Source organism: Rhinolophus hipposideros, assembly GCF_964194185.1.
Source record: "Rhinolophus hipposideros genome assembly, chromosome: 22".
Classification (NCBI taxonomy): Eukaryota; Metazoa; Chordata; class Mammalia; order Chiroptera; family Rhinolophidae; genus Rhinolophus; species Rhinolophus hipposideros.
The window spans coordinates 93,954-104,258 of record NC_138068.1 but is presented as its reverse complement, the minus strand read 5'-3'; the positions used below and the strand labels follow the sequence as shown (position 1 = coordinate 104,258).

At 55.8% G+C, this 10,305-nt stretch overlaps 1 protein-coding gene across 3 annotated transcripts in view; it reads left to right on the top strand.

Moving 5' to 3' along the window:
• Positions 1-2,928: 2,928 nt before the first annotated feature.
• Positions 2,929-10,305, top strand: part of MYT1 (myelin transcription factor 1) — a 56,684-nt gene continuing 49,307 nt past the window's right edge. Inside the window, exon 1 of one of the 3 annotated variants that reach the window (XM_081034559.1) lies at positions 2,929-3,225. The gene's annotated coding sequence lies outside the window, so the exon portion shown is untranslated. Of the gene's footprint in view, positions 3,226-3,586; positions 3,714-10,305 lie in introns of those variants that run through there. The other 2 variants (XM_081034557.1, XM_081034558.1) reach the window with 2 other exon arrangements.

Genomic DNA, 10,305 nt, shown 5'->3' with positions numbered 1-10,305 from the left:
CTGACCATCTCGGCTCCACACACAACGGCCCTAATTGTCGTCTGCAGCTTTAAGGCGGGCGCCCATCTGCAGGGAGGCTTTCAGGGAAGAACAAGAAAACCCTCACCCCCAGCTGGTCACCGGAGAAGGTGGTGCCAATTACAGATGCAGAAAGTTTAGACCAAAATTACTTGAAAGAGTTTTTATGAAGCAAATGAACTGACACTTGGAATGTCTGTGTGCAGATTTGCACACGTAATTACACTATTTGAAATGATCATTAGCGCCGCTCCCCACAAAGCGCGCTCTTAGCAAGGGCTCCGCCACAACTTTGGTTTTGCAGGTGCCCCCCGCCGCCCCCCGTGGAGTCCCAGGCCTCTCCCGTCAGGCAGAGGTCGGTAACCTGCGGATGTCCCCAAACTTAACGGTCACTTGCGACGTCCACACAGATTTTTATGAAATCGTGAAGGAGCAATCTCAGTGCTCGCTTACGCAGAAGCAAGTCTTTTAGGGTCAAAATGCTGACTGTTTTCACCCGTGTAAGGAAGTTTTCGGCTACCCCGAGCGGCTGTCACGGCTGTCCCAGCCCGCGGGGCCCAGCGTCAGTCCCAGCTGCGGCCGAGAACAAAGGGCCGGCTCCGGCCGCGGCGCTGTCCGAAGTGCTGACCGCACCGCAGGCGCGCGGGCCACCCGGACGCTCAGGCTGAAGGAGCCGCCAGCCCCGGGGACCTGCGGGCGAAGTCCCCTCCCTGCCCCTTTCTTGTAACTCCTCCTTTGTCCTCTTGACGGAGTCAGCTGAAGATTTTGAACCTATGCTCCTCAAAGCCACCTTCAGGGACAGCTTCCGGGGGAGCTCTCAGGGCTCTTCCCAGGCACTGAGCAGAAGTCTCCGGCACAGTTGGAATGCTCACCCAAGCCACCTCGGTGGGTCCGGAGGCCCGTTGACCACACAGCGCGGGGGGAGCTGTGACATGCTGACACTTAGGTTTGTGCAAATCCCGTCTCCGTCACCTGAAACAATAATTATGCCGCCCCAGCCTTTTGTACATCTTGATCTCTCCCTGTTGTGACCGCTGTTTGTTGCTGTTCCTAGAGTCAGACTGTCACATATCCGAGCTAAATACTTTCATGAAACGCAGGTTATTGTTGGGGAATACGGCTGATTCAGCTGCAGCCCTCCCTTTGATTCTATCTTCCCACCGAACAATGGCCTGCAGCCTGCGGCCTGCCGATAAGAGTTTAATAGAATTTCTGAATGCCAAAGGTTTGGGAAGTAAGCTATCCCAGCACTCACAGCATGTCCAGAGGAGACAGAAAATGGCTTTTCAGGAGAGCTCTCAGCTGACTGTCCTGTGCTAATGGATATGAGCTTGCGGAAGAAGGAAAACAATGGCAGGCAGTCATTGCAGGAGCCTGCTCTGCTCTCGGTTGGCTAATTAATATTTCATCCTCAGGTTGACCAGTGAAGTCTTGTGTTTATTTCCTTTTGCTCAATCCAAAAGATTGCCCTCAGCACATTTTGTGTCTTATTTGTTGAGAATAGTGTGTATATGTAGGATCTAAACATACTTGCTTTCAGGATGAAGCTCCTTGGTTTGTTTACATGGAGTGTGGACAGCAGCCCTGCATGTTAGGAATAACTGCTCGTGGAAGTTTTAGCTGATTTTCAGCCAGAAGGCTGATGTTTTAGTTCCATCTCATTCATGCTTTTGGTAGCCTGAGACTTTAGTGCCAAACAAGTTGGGGGCGTTGTGTTCCCATATAAGCTCCCAAGAAATGATATTTGTCGTCTGCTGAAATCTGTGCACTGAACTTCTGAGCCGTGACACGTGGGCTGCGACCATCGTCCTTTGCAGGGGTCTGAAATTCAGTTTGTGTTGCGTTTCACGGAATGGTTTCTAACAACCTGAATATGGTGGCGGACAACTGTTGGCCTGATTTATCATTAAGAAAAGGGGACTGGAATAGTAAGCAAGAATACCTTGGCCCTTGGGTGCCCTCCCGGAGGACACCCCTACTTTTATCCCTGCACGTGGAAAACAACCACAAACTGACAGATGAGAAAGCAGATAACTGGGTTGCCTAGAGAGTGGGTGGGCACTTGTATTGTGTGTGTGGTGGGCTTTTCTCCTCTCGGTTTTCATTGGACAGCTCCTTGCAGGCAGTTTTAAAAAGACTCAAAAAGAGCAGAGAACTCCAGCAGCAGCCGCGTGCGGTGTGCGTCCCTCTGGCTGGGACAGTCCTCGGGTCTGAGGGCTCAGAATGCGCCTGCCTCAGGGAAGTACCACACTCTCTTGGAGAGGGTTTCACTGTTTTAAAACTCAAAACAAAAGGGGATAGTGTGATAAAAGAAAGATCTTTATTCCTGATCTGTTCTTTGTGTTTATGATTTTATTTTTTGGTCTGGGCCATAGGTATTATTTATGCACTTAAAAAAAATCCATATCCATTTAAGTCACTGACACTTGAATATGCAGATGAGCCCATGATGGCCCCCCTCCCCACCCCCCCCCGCCCCCCCAACCTGCATGACAAATCCTGCAGTCCGTTCTTTATGGCCGTAGGTCATATCCTAACCACCAATAAATATTGTGAAGTACTTTGGCTGCAGCCGTGCTAACCCAGGGCGTCTGTCATCCCGTCGCTTCTATTAGAAATTATTGGACTGAACCACTGTGGACAAAGCAGAGGGGGGTGAGCATAACGGTTCTGACGCTGTCTGCCCTTTTGTGTGTTTTGCACTGAAAAAACCCCAGTCCTGCTGCACATCAATCATAAATCAGTGTGGGCAAATACAGGCACCTTCTTTTGGCTGAGGCCCTGAGCAGGACACAGGGGATCTGCCAGTCTGGGCACCTCTCGCTCCCCAAGTCAGCAGATCCATCTTTCTGATGCCGTACTGTAAATTTATTTCACCTCGGAGAGTAAACAGATATATTGGAGCCCCAAGGGTTCATGGGTAGCGTATTTACAAAGGAGCCTGTCTGCCAGCCCGTGCCACCGCTGCTAATGAGAGCGGTCATTAAGTAAATGAGACGGCGCCTTGAGCTGGCTTAGGAGTTCGCACACCAAGGGGAGAAGATATTTAATTGAAACCGGCACGCAGGCTTCCCCACATGTGACCGCTGTGAGGAGGCAGCTGCCTTCCCTCTCCTCCGCGGTCCACCCTGCACCCCCCATGTAAATTTCATGATTGCTTTCCGTGATGTCATTTGGAAAGAGGACAGACAATAGCAGTGGGGAAAGGTAAGTCAGTGTTATGTTCTTTCGCTGACAAAGGCAGCTGTCCAGTGCTTGGCTTTTGCCCTTGGACGGAGACGGGGACAGGGCGTGCGAGCAGTTCCTTTCTAGGATGAAGGCTTTCTTTGCAGGAAAAGCAGGTCTGGGGATGGCTTTTTAAAGCTGCTCTGTTGGACAGAGGCTTTCTTCTCCTCCTGGGTCTGCCTGTGGCTGTTTCCTGCTCCTTCTCTGTCTCCCCCTGGCTTTGCTCACCCCCTTGGCCTGAGAGTCTAGTGGACATGGTGTGTGTCTGACAGAAAAGGCATCTTGTATCAAGACGAGAAACTTTGCGTGCGTTTCTGGAAGCAACACAGAGGTATCAGCAGCTGTAGGACCCAGCGGCTACGTGCTTGGGGGATCGCCGGCACTGTAAGCAGAAGACCTCTGGAGCGGGGATCTCAGAGCCGGCACCTCGAGTGCGGCCCCCGCCCGAGACACAGAGTGGAGATGGTCATGTGAGCATTTTGTCTTTGCATGTCACATATTTCTAACCTTAAGGGACGACACCAAGGGTGCATGTGTCTGTGGGATAGGTGTGCAGAACTAAATCGCGTTCCTCTCAGTTCCTTTCTTGCTACGTGGTGGGGTCACGAGACAGAGTGGTTGTGTATGAGTGTAACTGGATTTGCGTATTTAACCCTAAAAATCAGGGTTGGCCAAGCCGTTGGTGTGAGCTTTCAGCCCCGTCATGTTTTTGCTTGTAGGGTAACGTGTTTTAGGCTGTGGACTTTGTTCTGTCCACTGGATTCACTTCTTTGTGAATCAGGAAAATAAAGGAGCCCACAGGGATTCTTGTGTGTGGAGCACTGGGTTCTCACCGCGAGGGTCCCACCTGCTCTTTCTGAGTCACTATGGGCTTCTTGTCTCAGCATCTGTGTTGTCGGTGGACATTGCTGGCTGTAAAGTTGTGTTTAATTTCTTGAATAAAACATCTGCGAGGTGGGTCTGGTAGCAGGGTGTGGGCTCGGTCTTGGGCCACCCCAGTGTGTCACTTTTATGGCGATGATGACGTCAATTATTATTATTATCCTTTTGGGAGACAGAGGTGAAGAATTTTGCCCCGGTGGTTTAAAAAACAAATCAGAGAAACCTGAGAATGTCTCTGAAGCTAGTGGCTCAGTGAACAAAAGGCAGGCGGGTGTCGGGCAAGCCCAGAGGACGTGAGCCTGGTCTCTGCCTTCCGGAAATAATGCTGGCAGAGCCCGTGCTCTGGCCCTGGCGGGGGGGGGGGGGGTGTTTGCCACAAGGGCTCCCCTCCCATTGGTCCTTGGCTGTGATTATCACCTCCTTCCATATGGTCTGTTAAGTAATGGTAAACAAAAGAGTGGGAGAGCAGGGATTGGAGTTTTGTGGTGCCAGCGGGGAGGGTGTCACCCACGGGCAGGCCCTGCCTGTCTTCCCAGACTTGTTTACTGTGCAGAGGGGGCCAGGTCAGGGTTTAGAGGACAGTTTGTTTGCAAAGAGGGGAAGGATGTTTTCTGAACTCGCTGCCCCTTGGAGCTGGAGGCCCACACAAAGTATCCCCAGCCGCTGGGCACCTGGCAGCACCGGACTTCACAGGTGTGTCTGCTGACCCAGGGGGCTGAGCCGGGGCCTTGGAGGCCTTTCTGTTTTGGAACCACCGGGGCTCCAGGGGACCCACGTGTGGGCTTGGGAGCTCGTGTAGGGCAGGACGCTGTTTCTGTCTAAAGTGTGACTCAGGGGTCTTGAGGGACCCCTGGACATTGCCCACAGGTCTGGAGGCAGCCCCAAATACCGAGAGCCAACACGCCTTCATTGGAAGATTCTGGCAAAGTCAGCAGTCACCCACTCCCCGAGGGCTCCTGGTGCCTGAGGGAGGGAGACTCCACTCAGAGACGGCCCCACAGTGGGCAGAACCTTTGGGGCTGCAAGGCTGCTCTGCCTCAGGTGTCACTGGGAAGCCCTGTCCGTGTCCGGAGAGTCCGGGAGAGGCCTGCAGACAGCTGCTTCTGGCCGGAGCTTGGCCGGCTGTGCGGGCGCTGTCCCTGGTCCTGCCCAGAGCCAGGGATGCGTCTCTCTGGGCCCCACTATCCTCTGGCTTCGGGTCCCTGAATGTGCCCATGAGGACCTGGGTGACTCTGTGTGAGCATGTGGGGATGACAGGAGGCTGTGCCAAGTCTGGTCAGGAGACTGGACTGTGCAAGCAGCCCAGAGCCCTGCTGACCTGCCTCTCAGTAAAGCATACGCCTCAGAGATGGCTGCACAGTTTGGAAAGCTGGTTAGCATGGCCCCGCACTGGGCAGGAGAGCAGCACAAGGGGTCTGCAGACTGAGCACGTGCAGTTGCCCTGGTGGCGGTGGCAGGCAGGGGGGGCCAAGCTCCTCCTGGATGGACTCGGTGCTGCCAGAGGCTCTGCTGCGGTGCTGAAAAGTGAGCGAGGCAGGGCTGCTGCAGCCCCCACCTGGGTGGGAAGGGTGAGACCAGGAGGGGCTGCAGGAGGCAGGGGACTGGTGGGGGGGTGCTGCCGGCAGTCACCTGATCTGAGGGCAGGCAGGGCACTGGGGAGCCAGTCAGACTTGGATGTCACTCGGGCTTGCTGGAAAGAGAAACCTGCATGTATCCCAGCCCTGGAACACTTGGTCCAGATCCTTTGTTGGCTTTCTCTTGTAGGAAACTGGGCAGGAGAGCCCCGGGCAGTGCCTGCCCAAGGGCCTCCCTCCACGTCCCCCAGGTCCTAGCCCCTCCCTGTGCTTTCTTTGTGGTCACTCATGAATAAACCAAAGACGAGTGTACAGATGTACTTTTAACGGGAATTTTGTGGTGTGAGTTTACAGGAAAATGGTATTTGGGAGCCAACCTCGTTAGATTAGTCAGCCTGGAAAGTGCTGTTTCCCAGAGGGGATGACGGCAGCTGCCCCTGGTAGGCTTCCTGCTCCCTGAAGACCCCACAGCCTGTCGTGTCTCGAGAGCCCTCTCCGGGCAACACCCTGCCCAGCCCAGCGTGCTTGTGGGGACTTTGGGGTGGCGTGTGTCCTGGTTCTCAGCATATTTTCTGTCTTACATGGACATTCTCCACATGTTGCTTAAAAAAACTCAAAACAATGAGAGAGACAGAGAGAGGATTTTCACCTGACTTGAACGCTTTTGCTCTCAGACTGCCGTGGAGGCCGCTTTGGAGAATAGAAACACTCACAGTGGAGATATTGTGATCAGCGACCAAAGTTGGTGCCCTTGTGCCCTCATGGGCGTCAGGAGCAGGCGGTTGCCACTCATTCCTTCACCCCTTTTCCATTTTTAAATTTGTACTTGAAAAATGTAACATTTAAATCGGAGGGAATGAGTAATTCAGAGTACATGTTTAATCCATCCCTGCCAGGCTGTGAGTAGGGCTGCCTCTGTCGGATTAGTGGGGGCTGCAGGGGAGAGGTGGTCCAGCATAGTAGGGGGGGCGTCTGAGGCCTGGTGGCCACCCAGGCCCCTCGCTCGGCTCTGCGTCTGCAGCCCCACCTTCAGGCACCTTCTGGCAATTGCAGGGGCCGATTTGCCCAGGGGTGGCTGGCTTGGAGTTGTTGTGAGGTGGGGTGTGCTGTGGGGTTCATCTGGGATTGTGCCTGGAGCGGGCCTGTGAGGGGGGTGTGTGTGGGATGGGCCCTGATGGACTGGAGCTCCGTGTCGCTCTGGGTGTCTGGGTGCCGGGCCAGGTGGGCGTGTGCACGTGGGACCTCGGTGTTAGGAGGAAAATCGGCGCTGCATCTGGCCCGAGCTGCTGACAGATCAGCCTGCCCACCCCACCCCATCCTCACACCTGGCTTCACCCCTTGCTCACATTGGACATCTGTCTGAGGGCTCCAGTGGAAGCCATCTGTGTCCTCTCCTTTTTTCTTGTTTTGTTGCCTAAAAGCTACATTAGAGGAGCAGCCAGAGTGACCGCTCTGGAGCCCTGCGGCCACAGCTCCTGCAGCCTCAGTTCATACACCCTGGGCTGAGCTGCCCCCACTTGGGAGGGATGAGAGTCCCAAGTTCTCTGCGCCGGCGGGAGCTTGCACACTCTGTTACACCCCTGCCTGCTTACAAGGTCCGAGAGACTCCCGGGGTCCCAGACCTCAAACCCACAGCAGCAAGTGCCTCTCCACCACAGGGGGCCTGTGCTGGACCCACTGCTCCAAGGGCCCCAGGCCTCCCTCCTCCCCGGGCATCTTGCTGAGTTGAGTTCTTGAAGCCTTTGAGTGTTTTCACCTTCAGGTTTTGTTGAATTATGGAAGCAAAATGGCTGCAGTCGTCCTCTTTGGGTAGCCAGGTGGTTCCAGGTGGAGGTGCTGCTGTCCCCCATGCGGCATTTCAGAGGCTTGGGCTTTGCCTATGCCGGGTGAGGGACTTCGGAACCAGCGCCCCCCAGCCCTCGCCTTCCAGGAGCAGTAATTGTCCATGTCCCCCGCCCTTGACATGGTGGTTCAAAGTGGCCTGTCAGTCACCAGGCTTAGCTGAACGATTAGCTGGTGTGCCAATCACAGGCTTGCACCTGGAAATGTGTGATTTCTCACACGTTCCATCTTCACCAATGCTTTTTATCGGCAAAAACAGGGACTGAAAATTCGGAGGGCTTACTACCTTCAACGTTTTTCCCTGACACTGTGCCGTCACCTGCAAACGGGGACCAGAAGTGTGGCTCTGGTCGTGAGGGCAGATGGATACATTCAACGCTGCTGTTTCAAACGCGGTGCCTGGGTGTCGCTGGCCCCTTTGGTGCCCGTGGGCAGGCCGAGTGGGCACACACCGCCACTGCCCAGTTTCCTCAGTAAGGCCCACAGCCTCCCGGATGACAGGTGCGGCAGGGACAGGAAATGCTTCCAAAGGCCCCGAAGAGCCTGAATGTTCCTGAGACTGGTGCCGGCAGCCCGGATGCCCCAGAGGTTGCCCTCGGGCTGTAGTCTGACCCTCTCTGTGCCCTGGCCGCCTACTCACTGCCCGGGAGACGTGCTCCATCTGTGTCCAGCCGGCCTTCCACGGTCTCCATCCCCAGCGTGCAGCTCCCTGACCTGCCTCCCGGCCCCTTTCATCTCCTGCAGCTGAACTTTTCTTGTCTTTCAAGGCTCCTCGGTGCACCCCCCCATGTGTCACCCTCACTCTCCTGGGCACTTCACTCTCGAACACCTCGTCCCATCAGCCTGGTGGACCCCTGTCAACACGGTGTGGAGTTTTGAGTGCTGGGAGGGGTGGCCAGGGAAGGCTCTCTGTTTGGCTTCTGAGGTAGGAAGGGAGAGGGGTGCGAAAAGCAGCTGACTCTTGGCCGAGTTTTCCATTTTCCATCCACTGCCTGCTCCTGCTGCTGCTGAGCTCCACCTTCAGGGAAGAGAGATCCATGCACAGTCCACGGGACAGACTCACACCCAAAGAGCCCTGCTGTCGCTTTTTTGTGGCCCGAGTGTGTTCACTGGAGTTGGGATTTCTGTGTGATCTCCTGTCCTCAGCTGAGCATGTGCGAGTTGTACCATCTCCCATCCAAGGGTTCCGACACTTCCCAGAAAAGCCTGGAAAACCCTGCCGCCCCAGTGGTCAGCCCCAGTGGTCAGCCCCAGTGGTCAGCCCAAGGGCAGAGGGCGAGGCTTTTACCCGAGTGGCTTCCGGCAGAGCCTGTGGGCCCAGCTGTTGGTTCCAGGGCTCCCCCAACCCACATGCAGTTTCTAGCTCCGAACCTGCTGGCAGCATGGGACTCCCCACACCTCTGGCTCCTGGAGGACCCCAGATGGGCTCTGATGGGAGGCTTAAGGTGCAGCCCTTCTTGTGATGTGGGCTGTGTTCCCAGGGGCCTGACGTCGGGACTGTGGGGACCTCCCTTCCCCACCAGTCTTGATGAGCTGTTTGCTGCCAGTCGCTCAGGGGCCGAAAAGGCAGCAGACTGTGGTGTTGCTGGGCAGGACCAGGGCTGACAGGAGCCCCGCCCCCCAGGGGCCACTCTGAGCCCCAGAACCAGGTGACAGTGAAACTCACCAGCGAACAGCTGCCTGAGTCAGCCCTTGGGGCTCAGCTCGTTCTTCTCCCCTCAAACATAGATGCTTCCATGTCTTGAAGTGAGAGTAACTGAGGGTGGGAGAAGGGAAATGGGCTGGTTGTCCACTCCTCCCCGGGGATTTGTGGCCCAGAGCTGCCTGGCCTGGCTGGACTGTCCTTTTTGAAGTGGACCTGAGCAAGGGCATGGACAGAACCTATGGGGAGTTTTGAGCAGCTTTTTAAATTGTTTGTGTGCAAGAGCCCGTTCTAGTCTGCTCACCTTGAGGGGCCTCAGTCAAGGGTGGTTTCGAGGCAGGAGGAAGTGGCCATTCCTTCTTCCTGGGCCGCAGGGTCCTAATAATGGGTTTCTATGACAAGCGGCACCTGAGCAGAAGTCCAGAGAAGGCCCCTCCTGGTCACATGTGTCCTGACGACCCCAAAGACATGCAGAGAGGGCCCTAAGATAGCCCTTGGACGGCTCCCGAGCTGCTGGACAAGGCCTGCCAGCCGTGTCCCATCCACTGCCTTTCTTCCCCTCTGGGCTCTGCTCTGACCAGCGTCTCTGTCACTGTCGTGCGGTCACCTGGCCGTGCACCACCCTCCTTTCCTGGGGTAGCCCAGGCTCTGGCCTTGGTCACAGGAGATGAGTGGGAATTGCAGCGTCCCTGGGAGCTGTGGGCTATGCAGGAGATGCCTGGTCTGTGGCCTGACTTGGTCAGTGGCGTGGGTCAGGGGAGTGTGAAGGAGCCCCCCACCCCAATGCTTTCTGCACACATGGTAGCTGGGGCCATTTTTTCTTTGGGCACCCCCGGCTTCTCCAAGCCTTGGTGGTTGCCTCTCCCACTTGTCTTCTGAGCTCTGAGCGTGAGCGCGCTGGGGCCTCACCAGCCCAATGCAGTTCCGGATTGGGGTCAAGGTGTTGAATCCCACTGGCGGGGACAGTTCTCTGTGGAACCCTGTGGGCATGTGGGTGGAGTGAGCAGAGCGTGCTGATGGTTTGTACCTGCCTGGGCACTGGAGGCCTGGCCCTGCGACTCTGAGGTAGAAGCTGCTGACACTTTTGTGGCCCTCCTGGGACCCTTGGCCTGGCCTGGGGCT